At 44.7% G+C, this 22,893-nt stretch overlaps 1 protein-coding gene and 1 long non-coding RNA gene across 5 annotated transcripts in view; one reads left to right on the top strand and one right to left on the bottom strand.

Moving 5' to 3' along the window:
• Nucleotides 1–10,414: 10,414 nt before the first annotated feature.
• LOC109286528 (uncharacterized) lies at nt 10,415–17,485 on the bottom strand. The gene is made up of 2 exons (XR_009455957.1): nt 17,254–17,485; nt 10,415–16,966 (listed from the first exon to the last, which is right to left on the bottom strand). It is a non-coding gene; the product is annotated as an uncharacterized LOC109286528 (long non-coding RNA).
• A 181-nt stretch (nt 17,486–17,666) lies between these two features.
• The window catches only part of STRBP (spermatid perinuclear RNA binding protein), a 69,452-nt gene continuing 64,225 nt past the window's right edge, over nt 17,667–22,893 (top strand). For all 4 annotated transcript variants that reach the window (XM_059715727.1, XM_059715726.1, XM_059715725.1 and 1 more), the window contains exon 1: nt 17,667–17,760. The gene's annotated coding sequence lies outside the window, so the exon portion shown is untranslated. The remainder of the gene's footprint in view (nt 17,761–22,893) is intronic.

The following is a 22,893-nucleotide window of genomic DNA, read 5'->3' as shown; positions in this document are numbered from 1 at the left end:
AATACCTCCCACAACCCTGACCTGATCTACATCAGAGCTCCCAAATCCATCTGGTAGGTGTTGCTGCAATACTGAATCCTTCTGTAGCTCACCTATTCAGCATCTTCATTGCCCCTCCCTGCTACCGTTTCCACCCCAGAAGCATTAGATCCTTCTTCAGCCTCAGAACTCTGTGCTAAATGAAGCACATGTTGCCTAGAAAGTGTGGAGATGGTTCCCTTATGAAATCTGAGCATACAGCTTTTTCTTCTTCATAAAAAATTAAAGCCAACATCCTATGCTGCTCCAGGGGAAAGACTTTTAGCTTTTCTTACATTCACTGTAGTAGGATTGCTGCTCCAGTAACAGCCTCCATTTCACAGGTCTAGTCCTGAAAGTGCAAGGCTGAAGATAGCCATCAGAGGAGCATGCAGTCCTTCATGCTTAGCAATGCTTACACAGGACAGATTCCTCTCAACACAAGATGAAGACGTCACCTTCACCTACCACTGCATTTCTAAGGAACAAATGCCCCTCCGACCTCATATCCCATGAAGATTTCCATTCTCTGTTTCTAACAGGATGAATCCTGTCCAAGTTTGTGATGGCTCAGCAGAACAGAGAGGACTTTGGTTTTCTAAGATTTCAGCTGAGACCTCCCCAAACAAAGGGGGGAGTTTTCACAAGTGGGAAGTGGGTGTATAAATATTTGCTGTGCTTCTGGAAATATCCCTTCAACTTGCATGTTACTTGGGCATCCAAGAGCATTTCAGATCTGAAGGTTAGACTGCTAATGCCATCCCCTGATCTTCCACACTGAAAATAATTAATACCTAGCAAAAACATGTAAATAACCTTATAATGACTAAGTCTGGCATCATGATGATACATGGAGCTGGAATACAGTCCACTTTCGTTGTATTTCTACCACCTGGGTTCTTTGTCAGGCTTCAGAGTCTTAAAAATGGGGCTGTTGTTATAACAGTAGCAAAGACAGTGAGCACTATTTGCATACTGCTTAATAAGTGACATATTTGCAATATTTCTTGTAATATAGGCTGTGGCATTTGGAGATTGACAGTTTAGTTTTTCATGAATTTCCATCAACTTTCAGATAATAAAGTGCCTGAATTAATCACAGTGTCAGCTCTGAGAAGTAAGAATGTACATTTTGCTGCCCTCTCACAAAGACATACTCCAAGTGCCTTTCAATGCCAGTATGAGGACAAGTCATCTGTAAAGAAAAAACCTTGAAAAGGTCAAATTACACTTGCTTAAAAATTATTTCACCTTTATGAGATTTGAACTAAAATGAGAAATGTTGACACCCTATTAAAATGGAGGAGAGGAAACAATATGCAGAATATATGGAGAATACAGTACTGCAAAATAGTGGATTCCACATAAACCCGGAGGGGAAGACTCTGACAGGCAGACAAACTTCTGCATTCTTGCTAACATCAGGATGGTTTCTAAATCGTGGATTACTGCAGAAGTAAAAAGGGAGACCTTACAACTAAACATACTGGCAGATTTTTTAAAGGAAGATTAGCATGACACAATTTAAAATGTCCCTGCTGTTTCCCTTTAAATTTTCAGTAGGACATTTTCTTTTTGGAGCTGCCAGCTCTGTGACCTTGCTGGAAGTCACCAAGCCAGACATCAATTAGTGACTGCAGAAGAGAGAAGTAGTGTTGACTGCATTCTGCATATCCCATGGGAAGAGCAGCTGTGCTTCAGGGTACAGGCAACAGAAGCCTGGAAGATCGTCATCCTGTGGGAGTGCTGGTGTGCAGGTTGGTTACTGACTGCAAGATGCAATATGCAGCAGAGCTGGAATCGGGAGAAAATCTCTCTCGTTCTTGTTCCATTTTTGAAATTTTAGTCATTTAGTAACAGCATCATTTTGTGTAACATCAAGCTCCAATTCCATACAAATATTTTCTGCTATGAATCCGTTGCCCTGGTTTCAGTCATACCAGCTATGGGACCCTTACACAGTAGCCCCCGCCCCTCCCTGCAAACCAAGAAAAATTCTGAATAGGAAGTCAGCCTTTGAAAATACTACTTGTTCTTTTCAAGTCCCAATTGACTGTTTGTTGGACCTTGGGGGAAAATATTCAACTTAAAGTTAAATGTCAATTTGTGAAAAGGAACCTTTGCTGAATCTCAGAAGAAACAACCTGGATCTTTATTAGCAAAGGAGGATGAAACAATGTCAGTCTCACGTGGGTGCTATCAAGACACCAGGCATTTCCAACATGCACTTACCTAAGCAAATACTTTTGCCTGACAGGAAAACACTCCTGCAGAATTTGAAAGAAGACTGAGTTTTTAAACACAGAAACACAGGTTTGATGCAGAGCATGGTTTGCTCTAATAGCACTGAAATCCTGGAGCTATTATTACTCTGCCCTAATGATAATTTGGACAGCTCTGGCATCTCTTAGCAAAGAAGTTTTACAAACATCAATTGATGATCTGTACAAATGCTCTGTGTATTCAGTAGTATTCCTGTTTTACAGAGAGGGTAAACCCAAGGCCATATACCAAAAACCAGTGACACAGCTGTGACTAGGACCCTGTAACCTTGGTTTCCAGTGACCTGTTCTGCAAGCAAATATGCCAATACATTGTCTTCTTGACACTTCACAGGAGTGGTCTAGTTTACCAATACTGTGCGACTCGTACTGATATACTGAAAATGGACTCTGCCAGTGTACAGGTATTCCCATCATTTCCTGTGTGTGGAAGATCACGCTCTACTGTAGAGCCTTTTAGGCAATTGGGAATAACATAATTTAGATTCTGCATTTTTGGATCTTGTTGAGGCCCACTGTTGCCTGGGGCTGTCTGCCCAGCACCTTTCATATACAAAAAAATAACGGAATTGTAAAGAAAAAAGTGAAGAAGCTTGCAAATTTTCAGGGAGGGGAGGGAAGGTACCTGGCTTTTTGGAGGCCTACTGACACAGCTTTCTTCTTCTGGACAAGATTTTGAAGAGATAACACCTGACTACATTAAGCTATTAAGTTTATCTGCCCCTGTCATACACACAGTTGTATAGAATACACTGACCTAAAAGTGGTAGCTTGAATAATAAAGGCCCTAGTATAAGTCTGCAAGTTGTAACTGTCTTTTTGTTCAGCTGGCTCCAGGCAGAATTTGGAAGCACATGTTCCATATCTCCCCAAAAGGGGCAGCGTGAGCTCTTTTTCATTTCAGCTACCCACATTCCGTACTTAACCAACTGGGTTTCACTGTTCTGTGGAAAGGCACAATTAACCACTCACCTGTGGTGTCCAGAAAGGCTCTTAATAATAGTTCTTGGCTCCTCAGCAGTGAAAATGCTTCAACACTCAGCCTGAGTAACGTTGCCCGAAGAAGCACTTTACTGAGATTTGCAAAGGCCCGTGTAAGGTTCTCTGTATCTGCTGACTGACATTGCAATTGAACTGAACTCTTCTACAGAGAAGTGCCATATGCTGAAGTTGATTGAGAACCAAAGCACAGCACTTGAGACATACGGCAGAGCTACGACTGTAGCAGGATAGCTCATGAAGAAGCAAAACAGCATCCAACATTATGACTTTTCTTTCACTTCTTTCATTGGGACTGGGACATACGCTCCTTAATATAGCACACTAACGCTCAAGCCGCCAAGCTGAAAGCCTGTACAAAATCTGGGTAGAAACACCAGGAGATGTTCCAGGTTTAAGATGCAGCTGCTGGATGCTGCGTGAATACTAGCTCTTTAGTATTTAAATCAGTACATAAATATTGCACATGAAGTCAGGCTAAAATAAGCCTTCTGCCTGGTTATTGCAATGTTACAGCATTCTGTCTGCTTGCCTTAATTCGTAGGCAGCTATAATGCTATTTGTGTGACATACTAATCCGTAAGGCCTCCCAGAAGAAACCTGAGAAATCAATAGGCCTTAAATAAGTAATTAGAAGAGCTGAAAACATTTAGGTCATCAAATAGCAAAATGGGATAAATAAAACGTCGTAACTCTCTCCATCATCCGTATTTAATATGCTTTTTACATGTATTAGTTGAGTTAAATGAGAGGAAAGCTGCATATCAAGGCACAGGCACAAGAGGCAGAACTGCTAAGGCACCGCTATGATCATGCAGGCAAGAGAGGATAACAATGCAGCTCAACAGGAATTATTCAGCTGGTTAATAAAAACCATTCAACCTCCTGCAGAAGAAAGGGGAGTCCTGCAGCCTCCAAAGCACACAGGGAAGAACATGAGAGAGAACAAAGCATTTCCAGCTATGCACACATGTGCACATTTTACTAATAGCATGACCACATATGCATACAATATGTATGCATCGCAAAAAATGGCACAAGATTTAATATCTGTTTGTACCCTTAAGGTTTTATATGTACATTTCCTTAAAAACTGCAACAGATCATATATACTGTCAAAAGTGTTCGGACTAGTCCCACAAGGGATTGAATCTCATTGATGCCAACAGAAGAGGATTTTGGAGGAAAAAGTCACTAATCTCCTGTTATTTTATTCCCTACTCAGATTTTTCATTGGCATTCTCTCCCCCAGGAAACTCAAAGAGCCCACCAATGTAATTTATTCTGACTGTATGGGGGAAACTAGTTACAACACAGTTTTTCCAAAAATAAATAAATAAATAAATAAATGAAATGAAATAAAATAAAAATGGTTATAACAGTACTGCAATGTTCACAGGTGAGGTCAGGACTATATCTTATTAACTCACTTGCAAACAATAGATTCACAATCAGCAGCAGTATACATATGCAATCCTGGTTCCTTTGAAGTCAGTGACAAAAATCTCATTGACTTCAACAGAGCTGGCTTTTCACCCCAAGTTTATGGTTTGAAAACATTTTTTCAAGCACCAGTCAGTTGTGTGTGCACTGCTGGGTGACAGTGTCAAGATGCTTCTGAGTTGAAAGCTAGTTTTTCAACATGGCAAGACTGTTACACATGATGAGACCTACAACAAAGGAAGAAATTTGCCCCCCATGGTTCAAGGTATTTTAAAAAAATATTTACCCTAATAACTGTCCACCTTCCACTGACCAAAAGGATCCAAGCAAAAGAACTTTTTTCCTCTGACTCGACTGTGAGTCGCCCCGCCCAAGCCCTGGCTCAAATTCCATGTGCCAGGGTCACTGATAAACACTCAGCTCTTGCTTCTATTGAAAAAGGCTATGGAATGGAAAGGGACGTGAGGACGTAAGGGACATGCAGTTAAAACAAATAAATCAGTGAAAACAAAAACTTCTTGTACCAGAAACAGATTGAAAACAGAGAAAATGAACATTTAGGGATGAAAAAGCCTATTCACTGTTGATGTTACACGCAACACCCGCAGGGAGGGAAGCTGGGTTTATTTTTGAAAGCAGCATAAACATTAGAGATGAGCCAAAAGCATTTAGAAAAATGCGGGTGCAGTACAGAGGCGCATGTGAACAGGGATATTTTGTTTTCAGTCTTGACCAGGAAGCCCCCTTCTCTATTCCAGGGCCGCTTTTTCAGCAAAGCACACTCCTGTGTAGTTATGCTGTGGGTTACCAATAAAGAGACCACCCAAGTTGTTTTCAGTTTGGAAAAGGAGAGGAGAAAGGCTAATACATCACTAATACCTCTACCAACCACCCTTTTCACTTTCTGTGACCTACTCACATCCCTCCCTAGAAGAATGGCCTCCGTGAATGAATAATCAGTTCTTCAATAAGGACACAACTATTCCCAAATAACTTTGCCTACTTGCCCCATGCACATGTAAGTCTCCCCACCTCCCCATATAAACTGTCTTGTTCCCAAGATGGACATGATGGCCAGGTTTCTGGTTAGTTCACCATCTCTCTTGCCTTGCTAGTCTGGTAAACACTGACCATTTTTATTTACACTCCTGTTGAGACAAAGTGGTCAGCTGCCAGCCACAAGTGTAAATTATTCAAGGTCCCCATGATTGTAAAAATGAAATCATTTACTTTAAGCTGCATTGCAATATAAAACACTTACAGAGGCCAGGAAGCAGGCCCTTCACAGGCACTTCTGTACCACCCCGCCTCTATTCAAGTGCTATCCATTCAGTTCAGCCTTTCTCTGGATGTTTATAGGCAGTTATACAGCAGTTTCTCTGTTGCCATCATCTTGCTTAGAAAGGGACTCAGACAGGAGAGACTTGTAAACTGGAAGTCAGTTTTGAGCATGATACAAAACTTTATAAATAGAGTCAAAAAAGGCAATGGTCCACCCAAGCCTCGAGGCCCATGAGACCCATGTGGGAAGGCACTCCAGGTTCTGAAGCTAACAGCACACCAGTGAGAGCAGTGGCAGCATCACACCTGGTCAGCTTAGACTCTGCAACCCAAATGACGAGCTGCCCAATTTACAGCTGGGTCAACCAAGGACAGTCTTTAGCAAAAACCTGAAGGGAGACTCAAATTCACACCTCTGGAGCCAGAACAAGATGCTCATCTGTTAACTGAGGGATGGTGGCAGAGCAGTAACCATCTATAAGATATTGCCAAAGGCCTTTAATGCCCTCAGGCTAAGTAGACTTGCCCTCCAATTCGGCATCTTCTCTCTGTTGCTTTTCCCTATGCAGACAGCTTGAGAGATGCCTACGGTTCCCAATAGTCACTTCTCAAATCCCCCCAGAGTGATATCAACACAACAAATTTCCAGAGTTTCCACTGACAGGAAGAGGGAAACATTAATGGACAGATGGTGCATCAACGCCCCGTTTCCCCAGATTGGAAAGGAGATGTGGTAAGGATCTGGAGATCCCAGATGGTCCATCAGGGCCTAGCCATTATTACTCATTTCCGCCCAATTTTCACTGAAGGTTATAGTTTAATAATATCCTCAGTTCTCTAGCTCTTTTAGTTGGAAGAGTTGAACTCTCCGCTTCATGTTGTTCTGCAGATCCCCTGGGCAGAAACAGAACAGGGACTGACAAAACTTGTATAAAGAGGAGAGAGGCGGCCTGGTGCACCCAAGAAAGCTCTGCTAATAAAACCAGTAACTTGTGAACAAGCTCTCCCTTTTCCCTAATCATACTTGTTGATTAGGGGAGAAAGACACTGAACAGTAGTTCAGAGAATCCTTCTGATCTCAGGCTTTGAAGGAATAAGGTTTAATGGTAAGAGCATCCCCATTAATAAGCATGTTTACAGTGCTCGGTGCACCCCTATCAAAATACTGCACTTCTAAAAATAAGGACAATACACAATGAAACAGTCAAACTTTAAAAATGTATCTGTATGATTAAAGTAACCCAAGACACGGGCCCTGAAAAATCAGGCATCCGAATAACCAGTTGTTCAGCATAGACATTTCTCTCCTCCACGTGCTGAGCAACTCACATTTCTTTTTGACAGCGGCAAACAGGTGGCAGAGTGGGATGAAATTGGGTTATATCAGAGACAAGCCTGGCAGCACAGCTGTAATTAAGGGTATCTTAGATTTTCCATATTGAATTCAGATTGCTTTTTTAGAAGAACAGTTTGTAACTTAAATATTTTTGCTTTGCACTTGTTCTCTAAAGCACCCGTAGTTGCAAACTTTTTGGTGCTTTATAAATAATAAGATGTAAACCACCTAATCTAACTGTTCCTCCCCAAAGCAAGAATCTTGAGTGGTCCAGTCATAGTACAAAGCCCTGAAGTCCAGAGTGTCCAAACAACTTTGGAAAATGAAATCCAGGATGTCATTCTCTTGCTGCCAACACCCAGACCCTCAAATCTAGGGTCTGACCACAGAACACACCGACTGATTTTCCCACTGGAAAAGCCTTGTAGTTGAGTTTATGAAGCAAAACAAGACAGCATGACCTGACATTAGTTCTCAGAAGCGGAAAGTACCACATTCCTAAATGCTAAGTTTGCCTCCATATACATTTAACTAACAAGAGGCTAATGCTTACGGGTTTCACTTGTACCAGGTGAGGCTCTGACCTTCAATGCAGAAAAGGATGCCTCATCCACCCGAGTTAATCACAAACAGCTAACATGACGTTAACATGACAGTCCTAGTTTACATTCACAGCAAATGCAAAATTGCAATTATCAGTTGAACATTACACATTAAGATATTGCTGTGTAATTCAAGGCAAGCCAATCCACTTGTGTCTCATTTTGCCATCTTTAAAACAGAGGTAAAAGGGCAGCAGCACTCCCATGTTCAGAAGGGCTGCACTCTAGACTTGGAGAAGTATCTGCTTGGAAGACAGTCCATCCAGCACAGGTTCTTGGAAATAACAAATAAGGATGGGGATAGATCCTCGGAATAAATATCACTCAAGTTTCTCTGACTGATGAATATTAATGGAAGGGTCCTCATTTCTAGGAACCATGACCCAACAAAACAGACTTATCACAGAAGAGTCCTTGGGCAAGTCATTAGTACAAAGTGAACCTGAGTTCAGGCACTGGACCTTGCAAAACTTGCCTGCAAAAGCCTACACCAGCAAGCTAAACGTAACTCATGCCTTGTGCTGATGTCAGCACTGGTGCTCCAGTTACCTGGGGTCTGCTCTAGCATTTCTGGGATTGTATCTGAGGTCTCTTAGCAAACTAGTAACCTGTAGCAACTTACTAACTCAAGCAAGTCTAGGAATTGATCTGCATTAAGTTGTGATCCAAATTGTCTGTGCAGAACTGTTCTTAGATCACTGACATACTTAACCAAGGCATGTGCAGCTCTGCAGACTCCTTGCTTCTGCCCATTCTTCATGGTGCCTCCAGATGCACTGGATGAGCTATTTCTGCCTGTGGGTGAGTTGTTACTGAAGCAGGATGTGATTAAAAGATGTAGAAGACTGTGAAAGGAATATCAGCATGAGTTTGACCCTCTGAAGACAGCAAAAGGTCTCAAAGTTCTTTCATGCTGGATGTTGACTTGACAAAATGGGGCTACAATGACTTCAGATTCCTCATACACAGACCAATACTTCTGGGGCGGAATAAATAATATAGAGTGGTGCCGTCACATCACCATGCAGACCAGGAATGATCAGCAGTGGCTCTAGAACTTCCAGATAAGAATATAGGCCTCCATGAAGCTGTATAAATAACTTACCTCAGCCTTCACTGAAAAGACACATGGTATAAGGGACATCACCAGTCCAAATGTAGGTTCGCATTACCATTTGAAAGCTGGCTACCCAAAAATGTTACAGGTCTGTGCCTAACCCATTCATTGTTGTCCAGTCCATTGTGCTGTTTTAACAGAAATGTGTGAGGAAATTAACACTGTGGTCCGTACACGGGGGCGGATGTAACTATTACGCTTGGAAAAGCAGCTGCGTTTAACAGGGCTTCCCAAACAGTTCTGGGGCCACTGGTTGCACCCATGTGTTCACAGAGTCCTGCACCAGGGAGCACAAGACTAGGTAAACCAAAGAGGAAGCTACTCCACTGTTCTGCAGGTTGACCACAAAGGCAGCTCATGAATGTTCACTTGGGATTAGTAGCAAGGTACACACCATGTGCAGAGAAGATTGGGCAAATATCTGTTTACACGTACAGGGACCTTACCACTTTATTGATGAGGTATGTAGGTCCATTCTTATTTTAGGCCAGGGATCCTACTGACCGCTATGATTTGTAATAAGACCACCTGGCAGAGGAAGACTTTATTACATACTTAGCAACCGTAGGACTATGGTACAGTGTACGTTTAATAGGCTGAGAAGAAGACCATGTGGAAGCTGGTTGGGACATTGCCATCTGCATTATTGATCCCTGCAGCATCCTGCATGACACCTGCAAGGATAAGGTCGAGATTTTGCCTGGAGTGGGTTTGGGAAACTGCTGGTCCAGTGAGGCAACCAGACAATGCAGCTGTCATTACTGGGACCGCAAGGGATTCTTTCTGCACCGCTATTCTTGCATCACAAGGTGAGATGCAGAAGGGCAATGTGATATGTGTACTATTGCCATCCAGATACCACTTTATTTGCAAATTTGCAATTATAAGGCCTTGTCTATCCAGAGTCACTTAGGGGAGTTAAGACAAGGTATGAAACTGATACAGTAAGTTAACGTGTTAAAACCCCATGTGGAAATTCTCATTTGTGTGTGAATTGACCTTATACTGCACCCTAAGGGTTTTAGGGTATTAAACATACGCTCACATACATGCATTGCCTTCACATTTTCAGCTGACTTGCCTTAGCTTTTCATGGGCTCCCAGTGTACACAAGCCTTTAGAAACTTCTCTGTTTGATTGAGACTTTTGGCTACAACTTCCTGACTTTGCCTCCTTTTTCCAAGGACTTGCATGGCAAGATATTTTGTAACCAAACCAATTTATTAACAAATAAAAAAACCCAAACTCATTGTGAAATCCATTGCTGGCATCCCAGCTGCATATACCACCATTAAACCCCACCCTGCATAAACAGAGACACTAAATCTCCCTGGCAGAAATGTGCTGGCTGTCTTTATTTCCAGCTGTATGGGATGCACAGGGTAGAATACATGGGAAAGATCTGCCTATTCTAGTTCATAGAGTGATTCACAATCCACCCATCCCCTAATGTACACAATGGCTGCAGGACATGATGGTGCGGAGGAGAGGCTGCAAATGCTGGAACTGAACACTGCAGTCTGGTGGGCATCAGGATGAGCAGTTATTCAAAGTGCTCTCAGTTTTGCTTCCTCCCCAACTTAGCTGTGCTCAAGATACTACTTGATAATCATCTCCTCCCTTTCAGCATTTAACATCCTTCCTGTCCTGGCAGTCTGGGTGTTCTGACCAAAGTTGCTATGCATTTCACATAGCAACTCATCCCTGAACATCATCCTTTTACCTCAACGGTTCCAATTTTCTCACCAAGAGTCCTGAGAGGTTGTCTTGTCACAGGAGTTGGAAGGTTCTGCCATAGAAATAAAAGAACATATTTTTCACCCACAGAAAGAAAGAAGAAATCCCTCATTTTACAGTCTGCATTATGTTAATGCCACAGCTTGATAACATCATTGCTTTAGTATACCTTTATTCTACTTTTATATACATGCCTGTTCAAGAGCCTCTACCAGCCATGTTGCCAGCTCACAGGCTGATAACACCTCATGGTAAACATTGTATATTTAAACCGAACAACCTACTTTCAGACCTAGTTTGGGGGAGGGGCGAGGGAAGGGCTCAATGCAATTAGTCCTAACTCGAACAATTTCAGATCAGGGACGCCTTAGAGACTGTTACTGCTGGACAGGCCATCTATGTACACAGGGTATCAAAGCATAGAGAGGTCTTGTAAACTACAGGGGTGACAGCTTGAAAGTCAGTGCTGCCCAGTAGTGTCACCGATTTCTCCTACATGAGAATCTGTAGTCAAGCAGCACTGAGCAGGAACAGGAGAAAGTGCGAGGTAACATTAACAGGACTCAGAACTAGGAAGAGGTTTGCTAACAGTAGAACTATTGTTCTGCTTGCCCTCATCCACCTGAATAACATGTCATGAATAAACAGGACCAGAAGGCTATGTACTGCCATATATTAGGGATTTTTCCCACTTAATACAGACACTGAGGCTTAGAATCCAGGCTGTCTGGGAAACATTTTAATACCAGTAATGGTATAAGTCTGTATCAGCCTGCCAACATTAGAAAGAGCTCACCATATGCTGAAATATGCACTCATATTTGCTAACCTTGTAAAGAATTCGTTACTAATCACTGCAAATGTGTAAGAATGACTCACTACTTACATGTTTAAGTTTCCCCATGTTGGAACCTATTCTTGGTCACACACAGCAGTGAAAGAAAAGGTGTGTGTCAGGGAGGAGACTGGGGAGGGAAGATGGCATTAACTTCTGCCTTCAAAGGAAGCTCAAGCCATTTCACTGCAGGTAACAGCCTTCATAATAACTACGTTATTAAAATGACCTGAAAATCCTGCCTACTTACCTGGCCGCAGCATTGGCTGTAGAGCTGCTTCTTTTCCAGTCCAGCCCTGAAGAGATTGCTGGAATACGCCCATGCCGCCTGCTCCAGGGCCTGTTCCAGCACTGTGATCTGCTCTCGTGATTCCAACCCCTCCATCTCTTTTGCCTTTGATCAGTCTATCATTGTAGTTCAGTCTGTCACGCAGGACTGAGAGTTCTGCCTGCAAGGTGGTGGCAAACTTCCAGAAGCCACTTGTAGTAGAGGCAGGTGCACAGGGTGCTGCCAGATGTATGAGTGCTCTCCTCTGCCTTGCAGAAGGCGCCCTGTAGGCACTACCTGCACTAGGCAGTTGTCTGTTTGGTCCCCAAGCCTCTGCAAGACACTTTCACACCAGTGCAGATTTGGGGTGCTTCTCCCAAAATCATGAACCCTGCTGCAGTCACATGATAGGTCAACCAGCTAGCAGCTCTAGGCTGAATGAAAATGGAGCACTCAGAATGACACAAAGAGTTAAAGCTGACCGGCAAACTACCTACCGTCTGATGCAGAGAAGGCAAATGGGAAGCAAGCAGGTAGAAGGGATGGAACATACAAGCCCAGACCACTGTGAGATGGCAATGAAGCTGCCTGCCTAAGCTCTAACATCCACGCTACAAAATACACAGGTCACAAGTTGCCTTAAAAAATAAGCAAGTAAAAAACCCAAACAAACAACCCTTCACCCGGATGGCATGAGAGCTTAAGAGTTTTATGTGAGGATACATGGGTGGATCTGAATTTGGCCTAAAACGTTGGTAAGACCCATGAGTGGGCCCACAATTCAGTGGATAGTAACATTCATAAAGGACAAGAAAGGATTTTAAACAGGGCAGTATTTTAGCTGTGAGAAGTGGCAGAAATTCAAAACATCCCTCACCCGTTTCCCATTTTCCTGGTCTCCCCTCTCCATGCCCTCTAGAAAGGATACAACCACTGATACAGAGCTCAGGCCCAATTTATTTACCAAATCCCAGCTGCCGTCTCTCTCCCCATCAGCAGCAATGACAGAATGGTCAAATATTTTTCTTTTTATTTAAATAGTCTTGCAGTTGTATTTTTAGTTACTTTAATTTCTACTACTCTGTGCGGTGACTGTTCTCTGGTTGTTGTTTTTTTTATATTCTCCCTTCCTGGGCACAGCTTTCATCCACTGCCCACCTACTTTCCTGTTCTGACTGCTTATATTATAATCCTTTATTTCAAATCTTGGAGTTATTGACTTTTTCACATCCTGCTCCCTATGGGTTTTTTTTTCTATACAAGTCAGATGACATCTGACTCATGTACTCTCCATATTTTTCTTTTTCCATCTGCACTTGCTCTCTTCTTCCCCTCTCCCTACCTGGTGACGTTTTTTCCTATAAGCTAATTTTGCTGTACTTTACTATAACTTAAAAAAATCAAAACCTAGAAAAGCTGTTTCAGACACTGTTTTCTAGATTGTGTCCCATCCCATCAACTTTTAACGACCGAACCTACACACTTTGAAATTTCCTTCAAAGTGCTTTGAATTTGTGTAGCAGCACTCAGGCTTATCATCTAAATGAAGACCCCCATTAAGGAAGTTACTTAATCAGACTGCTAACTAAAAACACAGGTAGTCCCAGTGAAGTTACATTAATTGCAGTGACACTATTAGCATGCTTCAGTTTGTTTTTTTTAAATTAGAGCCTGGATTTAAGAAGATGACAAGCCGAAAGCTCCTTTTCCTGTGCGTTAATTTTTTGCTATTTTCCGGTCTTCGTGAATGACCTGGTACTGCTTACATGCTTTATAAATTTCCTGAAAGGGTCCCTGTCTGCAATTTTACTTCTAGCACTTTAATCCAAATTCTGGACGAGACTGTGCCCTCGGATACATACGGATAAACCCCATTATCTCTAGTGGGAAATGCGTTCATGTGTCTGAAGGCACAATTTAGAATCTGTGAAGAACTGGGTCACCAGACAATGGATCAGTTTAATAAATAAGGTTTTTCTTTTTTAGTTAGAAAAAGGAAAAGAAATGCCTCTTCCCCCAAGCTCTGTTTGAACATTTCCATTTGTCTGTACACAATGCCGAGCACTTGATATTTGATGGGTTACATTTCATCCTTGCTCACTATATGCCCCCCCTTTTACTACAGCTAATAGCTATTTAGTCTTCACTGGAGTATTTGTAGTTGTTGGTGTATCATTGAAGTACATGATCCCTTAGGGCTGCCTCACTGCAAATTTCACTGTCTGGTTCATCGCCTCCAAACATAAAATCAGTGACAATCGACAATTCCTTATAAAACCTCTTTTCACCCGCCTCTCCTTTTTTGTCGTTATCTTGTCCTCATGAAAATTGCTTTCATATATTGGTCATATACACCAGCTGCTGCCTTGTCTCTACCTTTTACTTAATATTGGTAGTTGAATTTCTTTATCAGACATGCAATATATAGAATAATTTTTTCTGTACTGCACTACTAAAACCAGCTCCTTGCACTGAACCCTGCAGATTGCCTTGCTCGTGTGAGTAGTCACACTAACTTCCAAATAGATACATTAAGAGGCAAGTAGGATTTGAGCATAGCTGGTCTTTCTGATGCATTCTGTTACACTAGTGAAATAAGCAAAATCACAAAAACTGCAGACTCTCAACAAAATCAGAAAGTTGTCTGTCTAGAAATGATACATAAAATGTTTTTCCCCTGCTAGATAGTGCCTGGTTCTCTGTTCAGCTGAAGAAAAATGAAAAGAAACCAATGTTGTTTGGATATTTGCATTGTTAAGGACTTATAGGGTCTCTCCCCCCGCTGCCAAATGTACCAAACTTTTGATTCCTCCAATCTGGTTTAAAAGAGCATTATCTGAGTATAAAGCCGGGAGCCAGAAACTCCTGAGTGCCCATCTTAGCTACAAGTGAACTCCTTCCAAGGTCCCCTTTTTATTTCTATTTCCACAACTGTAAAACAAGGATGGTAATATTTATCTACTTCACAGGAGTACCACAAGTTAATGTCTATATGACTCAAATATTATGAAACACTACACAGATACTAACGTTACTTCCTAATTATTTGTCTACGTTCCCAAATTTTTCTGATTTTTACAAGCCACTTCCCACCCCCCATTTAAGGGGGGAAGATCCATCATTCTTGGATCTTCTGGCTCTTGCTGTCATTCTGGTCCTAACTTTTTCCTGTTCCTCTCAATGCATTCACCACAGGACAGTTGATTCCAATGGAACAGAAGAAACCCATTTAATTAAAAAAAAATGAAATTGCTACTTTGGAACCCTATTTTTAAATCATCACTGAATGTGTTCATCAATGTGTTAGGGTCACCGAACACATTCAGCAATGTCTTATTTGTGATATTTGGCTCTTTCCAAGGACTTCTCGCAAACAACATTTGAGTTTGTTTACTCCTAAGAACCACATAGCAAAAAATCTTCTTGTACTGCTGTAAACTTCAGGCATGTACATTTTTACAGAATAATTCTACATTTGTTGCCTTAATAAACATCTGTGGTAAGCAACTGAAATCTCCCAAAAGTATTTCACTGGTCCTCTCTCTCTGTCTGCATGACCGCTGTAGATTTGTGTGCTGCTTTTACGTATAATTGGTTAGATTCCAACGATGTGCTCATCACCATATAAAACCTATGAAATACTTAAAAATAGACTGTCCCGACCTTGAGGATCTAACCATCCAGGAGACAGAAACAGACAAGACAGGCCACATTGGCATACTCAGAAGTTAACTTATGGGTTCCCCCCCCCCCCCCAACACACACGCATTTATCTTCTTTGAAAGCTGAAGTTTCCAGGAACGTGTCTGAGTCTCATTCTTCTTTCCAATTCGAATCAGAAGTGGAAACGAAACGGGTACACCCTTATTCTCCCCCACCCCCCAGGCAACATTGACCCATTAGATTTGACTGTGTTCATATAGCAGCATGTCCCAATTAAGTTTCTGATTTAGTTTCAGGTGCTCCTATGACAGCACCTTTGTCCAGTTGTCTCCAGCTTGCCTAGGAGTTTTGGAAGATACTATCCATTACGTTTTAGAAAGTCCTTTATACAATGACATAAGGAGAAAGTATCGATCCCTGTTCTTGCAGAAACTGACAGATTTCCCAAGCAGAGAGAAATGAATACGGCTCCTCCAGCAAACAGATTAATATTTAGTAAACCATCTTGCAACTTTTGCTTATAAGGCTGAAGCAATTAGAGACAAATACCCTTTAGTATTGATATAACTGATAAATCTCACCACTATATTTTTCACAGCGTCAATGGTAGACCTACGTACCACCTTTTCACAGGTTTATGACTTGATCGATCGCTGTATTTGATTGTGTTAATTTTAGGAGTAGCTTTGACAAGGGCTGGCCCTCACCGTATTTGTATTTGATCGTGTTAATGTGATCGTGCTCATTTTAGGAGTAGGAACAATGCTTTTGCAAGGGTTGGTCTTCACTGTATTTGTCTCTGATCGTGTTAATTTTATCATATTACTTTTAGGAGTAGAAACAATGCTTGGACAAGGGCTGGCCCTCACTGCATTTGTATTTGACCGCATTAATGTGATCGTGTTCATTTTAGGAGTAGGAACAATACTTTTGCAAGAGTTGGCCCTCACCGTATTTGTATTTGATCGTGTTAATGCGATCAGGTTAATTTTACGAGTAAGAACAATGCTTTCGCAAGGATTGGCCCTCACCGTATTTGTATTTGATCATGTTAATTTTATCATATTAATTTTAGGAGTAGACACAATGCTTTGACAAGGGCTGGCCCTCGCCGCGTTTGTATTTGACCGCATTAATGCGATTGTGTTCATTTGAGGAGTAGGAACAATGCTTTTGCAGGGGTTGTTCCTCACCGTGTTTGTATTTGACCGCGTTCATTTGAGGAGTAGGAACAATGCTTTGACAAGGGTTGTCCCTATTTCTACCGCGACCGACGCGCATTTGTTATTTCGGCTTCGATTCGTACTGGCGTCCACCGCGGATCGTCCTGGATCATGGCACTCGCGCGACACCTTCCAGACACGGGGGGGCCCGGGCAGGGATTTCTGGAGGAGCGGAGATTTTCTGTCACGCCGTACCCGGGAGCGTGGCTTCGACCCTGAACGACCCACGGGCCGTGCTCGCCGTCAGCATGGCCACCCTCCGTCTGCGGCGTGGGGGGGGGGGGGGGGGCGACACTTACCGTGTGGGCGGCACTAGAGGAGGGTTGGGGTCGGCGTCCCAGGGGACCAGGCCTCGAAATAAGGGGAGGGGGCACCCCCCGGGGAGCCACGGGCCTGCCCTGGGACCCTTTCCCTGTAAGACACCACAGTCCCAGCTCTCGTACCCGTACCCGTGCGGCTGCTCCTCAAAGCCCCGGCTCCGGGAGTCGCGTGAGGGCCGCGCGGAGGCCGCGGAGCTGGCGTACAAAAGGCCCCCTCAGCTACGGAAAAGGCGTACGTGAGAGAGAAGGGGAGAGGAAAAAAAAAGCAGCCGCTACGCACTCTACGTAAGAAGGCAGGTGCGGGGACTCCGTAAGCCCTCGCGCAGGTAGCGTGCGCGACTACGCCGTTTGCGTCGGGCGCTACAGCGGCAGGTAGGGAAGAGCGGCGGTTGGCTTTTTTTTTTTTTTTTTTTTTTTCTTTTCCTTTTTACGCCGGCTGCGCAGAGCGGGGCGGCCGTTACGCCATTTGCGGGCGGGCGCGCTCAGGTGCGGGGGGGCGGGCCCGCGTTGCCCGGCAGCCGCAGCCTATGGGGGCGCGGGGCGCGGTCACGTGCCGCCGCCCCGCTCGCCGCTGCGGAGCCCGAGGAGCCGCGCGCGGGGGCACGGAGCCGGGCCGGGGGCGGCGGCGGCCGGCGGGTAAGCGCGGGGGCCCCACCCCATCCCCATCCTGCGGCGGGGGGGAGGGGGCGATGACCCCCCCCCCATCTCCCCTCATCCCGGGCCTGGGCAGCTGCACGGGCCCCAGGGCCTAGTGCGGGGGGCGTCCCCCTCCCCCCCCCCGGGAGGCCTGATGGGGGGCGGGAAGAGACGGCTGGCGGGTCACCTGCGGGGGGTGCGCGCCCATGGGAGGGTGGGGGGATCCGACCTCCCCTCCCCTCCCCAGTGAGGAGCCGTTTGGGGTCCCCGGGACGGAGGTTTCCCCCCGCTGCGAAGACGCGAAACGAAATAAAAGCCCGCCGTGCTCGAACTGGGACCCGGCGAGGCACGGCCCGTTCCGTGAGTTGGCGTGGCCCCGGGCTGCGTTTCTGGATTTAACCTGGTACCTGATCCACCTGCGTGCCGCGTCCCGGGAGCCGGGGGGTGACAGCGGGCTGCGAGAAGGCTGACGGGGCATCGCCCGGTTAAACGCGGGGGGTGAACGTTAAGAAACGGAGCCGGGCTTCGCCGAGCTGCGTCTCCTCCGCTGTGCTGCGCCGGTCCGAGCGCGGCCCGGCGGGCAGGTGTCCGGGCGGCTATCGCTCTCGGGTCGTTTCCGGGACGGCTCGTGGCTTCCAAAAATAAAACGTCCCCTGCCTTAGCAGCGACCTCCCGTCTCCCCCCCCTTTTCAGGCTACGTAAAGAGGGTTAAACGAGAGCGAGCGAGGTTCTCAAAATCTGTAAAATGTAGGAAACCTCAAGTCGTACAGACGGCGTTGTGAAAACAGCTGTGGGTGAAGTGCGGGAAAGATCTGGGGGGGGAATTAGGAACCACTCTATCACTGGCGTCTTACTGGATGATTACGAAGACTAGAGAAGATCAAATAAGCTGACCTGTGGAGTGGGGAATAAAGGACTGGCCATCCTTGAGGTTACAGGCTGTCCACATCAAAATAGCAGTGCCAGCACCGAAGGAAGAACGGACGGTTGGCAGGAGAGGCATCTGGAGTTAAACTTGGCCGTTCCTAGACTTGCAGAAGTAGCACCCCGTCGCGTCGGGAAAGGAAGTCTTGGCTAGAGGGTGTAAGCCTGGGCGGCCAGCGCAGGGACCCAGGCAGGCCGCACTCCTGCCTGCGTTTGCGCGCCCCTTTCTTTGGGTTGTTTTGAAACTGACAGATGTCAGGCTGACGTCCCTTTAACACGCAGGGCAGGGGGAATCCTGACCTGCGACATAGCTGAGCTCGCCTGGCTCTGAACTGCTGCACCTTTGCATGTCGGGATTTCATTTTGTACCCGATCTACCTTATTGTTGCGTACTGTTCCCCAAGAGCCAGGGAATGAAAACGGGCTGCAAGGAGGCTGGATCTGTCTCGGTCATGCTGGATTAGCTTGCATTCTCTTTTTGCTCGATGTGCCAACGATGCCAGCCTTTCTGTAACTTCCTGCTGGTGGCCATAACAGTTGGAATGGAAATGTCAGCACGGTGCTGGTGTTTTTACCTTGCCTAGGACAGCCATCTACACTAGCGCTGCTGCCAGCTGTAATACGTGTGAGAGGGGTTGGAAGAAAGTGTGTTGCATTCCTGCCACTGGGAGGTATGTAAAGTGCAGGGCCAAGTGATTCTGATTGTCCTTCCTGAGCTTCAGCTGTGACCCTCTCGGCCTCTGGCTCTGCTAGTCTGAAAGCAGGAATTCTGTGCCTGCCTGCCTGCCTTTTCGTGTCCTCGTGACAAGGTATTTCGCAGGATTTGCAGGTGCGCTGGAATCCGACAGGGCTGCGCCATGAGCACTTCTGCTGTGGCCTGTTCTGCGCCTGATCCTGTACATGGGTTCCACTCGTGACACCCAGGGGCTGCCAAGGCACTGGCCTTTTTTTCATCTGCTGATTTGATTTTTTTTTTTATTTTTATTTTTTTGCAGTGTAATAAAGAACGTGGACTCCTGCATCTTGTGACTTTAATCTTCCACTTCACTGATGTTCTTTAATGATGCAAAACTTAATGTTTCCATGATGTATTTTCTGTAGTTTGGTGAGAAACTTAGTAAAGCGATAGCAAAGAGGGTTAATTCTAGGAGACTCTTTGAAAAATCTAGGCGGCTGTTTGTTTAAGGCGATTACTTGAATTGTTGAGAATTAACTATTCCCTCTGCAGGGGATGATTTAGAACAGTTTGTTTATTTTTTTATTTGGTATTTTTTTTGGGGGGGTTGTTTTTTTTTACATTGTGGTTTGGCAAACTAGTCTTAAAGAGCCTCAAGATGCTGCTTGTGATTGACATAACAAAATGCAAATGATATGTTGTTTTACTAGGCTCTAATTTATCTGACTTGAGGTTTGTGTACCAATAGTACAAAGCTTTTCTTACAAGGGCTTTCTCCACCATGTGTAATGTACATAGGGGAAAACTACTCTAAATTGTATGCTTAAAAATAATTAGAATTGGGTATCCCAATAATTAGCTACCACAGTAAATTAAAATTTAATGTTGCAAGTTTTGTATTCCACATTTACTTTGAATTGATTTTATTGAAAGATTAAGTGGATTTAAACATCTTTGTGGGAGGAAGATTAAGTTGCTGTTGGGTAATTGTGAGAGGGCACTGGATTCTGTGAAATTTTAGAAAACAAAATCCATTAAATGTTAGACTTGAAACTTCCTGAAGGTTAGTACAGAAAGGAATAATGGCTCAAGCTCAATTTGACATTTGACTTAACAGTAAATGAGCTCATAGAGTGAGAAACTGCCAATGCACTATTAGGAATAGTCCTGTATGGCAGAAAGAATGGGCAATTTGGGTTGAAAGGGTTTTTCCCTTCTCATCTTTAGGGTTTCTGGGGCTTTTTTCCAGGAGGAGCATCTTTGGTCTTGTTTTTACATAGTAAATACAAATGTCAACCTAATGCTTTGAGTGATCATCCTTATCTGACACTGGGATATGCCAGTTCTCACAGAGGTGGTGTTCACTGTAGCTAATTCTCAAGTTAGACGGCCCGAATTGGTACGATTGATTACACCAGTAATAGAATCGCGTCCCCTGCAACTCTAATGTTCCACAGTCCGTTTCCACTCGGAGAGCCAGAGCATTCTGCGGCAGGTTGCAATAAATCCCAGGGTGTTTCTAGGTCAGTGAGGCAGTGTAAGAGGTCTGCCCCAGCAGAGTTTATATTGCTGGCTGTAGGATTTGGGGTTGTTCTGTTTTTCTTATTCCTAAAACAGCCAAAGCGTTGCCTGTGTAAATTATTTAACCGGTTCAGCAAACTTAACCTTTTGCTTGGATGTTGTCTCCTCTGTTACGTAAGAAGGAGGATGAGGTGTATAAAACCCAGCAGAGGACTGCAGGCCAGGATGTTACATTCAGGTGCTTCTTCCTGGTGTCAGTGAAGGAGATTGCAGGCAAATTAGCATGTGCAAAATGGCATTAAACCTTAACTTAGAGTTCTTTTTCCATTTACTGTGCATGACACTGGACTTCTGTACTACATATGTTGCTGGGCCAGGGAGGTGCTGCCTCTCGGGGTGAAAGAACACAAAGCAGTCCTTGTGGATCAGGGAGGACAGGGTTCACTTCAGTTTACAAGGAAATTGTGCAGCTCTTAACTCTAGCAAAGCATTCTGTGGGGGCTCCGTCTCTGGAACAAAGCCGAGGTTGTGTTCATGTTGCAGTCTGCAGAGCAGGGCTCGGGGACCCAACTCTGTACCCCTTCTGCAGCTCAGGTGAGCAGCGCTGTGTCTTTGAATGTCTGTGCATTGGCCTTCAAAGCTAATGGTGATGCCTGGCTCTTGTTCTGGTCTTTTTCAGTGTCAAAGTGCTGAACAATGTGTGTTCATGTTTAATTGGCCCTTGGACTCAGGCTTAAACAGCAGTGGCTTACATGCAGCTAATAGCCCAGACCTAGCCAGGGTATTGATAATGGGTAGTGTTTCTCCAGCTTCCTTGTGATAGGGTTGGGGACAGGGAGTGGAGAGACCTATGAGACACAACCTGCACATCTAGTTTTTCCAGTTGTGGCATGAGGCAGATCAACCAGGCTTCAGTATTTGTGCACTGGATGCAGAATTTTGAGTGGGGACGTCTGTCCTGCAGTGTTGGCTGAGTACAGAGACGGCAGAAAGGCAAGTTGGCTGTTCACCCATTCATGAGCAGGTGCAGGTATCTTCCTTGGGTTACAGGATCCTGCTTTTCCTTTTGACATGCAACACGGCTGTGAGCTGAGCTAGGGAAAGCTCATGTTTGCCTGGAAGGGATCTTTCTGCTGGCCTTTTTGTAATACAGTAAGTTTTAAACTCCTAGTTGCGGGGGGGACCGACCCTGGTATGAGAGGAGGGCTCTGGGACACACTTGGCTGGAGGGGATGGGGCCAAGGGAGGTTTGTGGAAGTTGCAGGGGACATCTGAAATAGGGGGGTGGAAGGAAGACCCTATAGGGGAATGGAGAGATGTTTGGGACCCCAAAATTGAGTAGTGTGTAATTCCTTAGGGTAGTAAATTCTGTGGCTGTTGTGCAGTGTGGAGCCAGGGAGGGCTGGCTTTAGAGAGGCATCAGTCATCCAGTTTTTCCACCTTGGGTTGGATTGCCAGCAAATCCTCTTCCCTCATGCTGAAGGTGCATCAGCTCAAATGGCAAGACAGCTAGGGAGTGAAGTGGGATCTCCATTAGGAAGGACCCTAGCAAGTCTCACCATTGTCGTCGTCTTCAATTTCTGCTGAAGTAATTTCATAAAGACACAAGGTATGAAGATTGAATGAAAAGTTAGTGCTTTTGTTTTCCTCCACCTCTGCTCCCGGCTTCTTTGCTCTTACCCTAATAGTAGGGTAAATCGAGGAAAAGAGAAGAGGAAAAATTCTTCCTGATGGACACTTGTTTTACAGTAGTTCATGTTTAGCCTGCATTAGGACAGCTAAGAGTGCCTGACTGCGCAGATATGCTATGTTGTAATGCCTCATGATCTCCTGTCTTGGCACCAAGGTAATTGGACTTAACAAATGGGCTGGCTGTGTTTTGTTTCTTCAGCTGTGCTGTCCACACCTGAGCAGACAGCTGTTTAGCTGGTTTTTCTAGCCAGATGTCATGGCTGACTGCTTTTAGGAGGCTCAGGCGAGTCTGCACACACAGGTGTAGTGCAACTTGAAAG

The sequence above is a fragment of the Alligator mississippiensis genome, chromosome 12, assembly GCF_030867095.1.
Source record: "Alligator mississippiensis isolate rAllMis1 chromosome 12, rAllMis1, whole genome shotgun sequence".
NCBI classification, from domain to species: Eukaryota; Metazoa; Chordata; order Crocodylia; family Alligatoridae; genus Alligator; species Alligator mississippiensis.
This window is presented reverse-complemented; position numbering and strand designations above follow the sequence as displayed.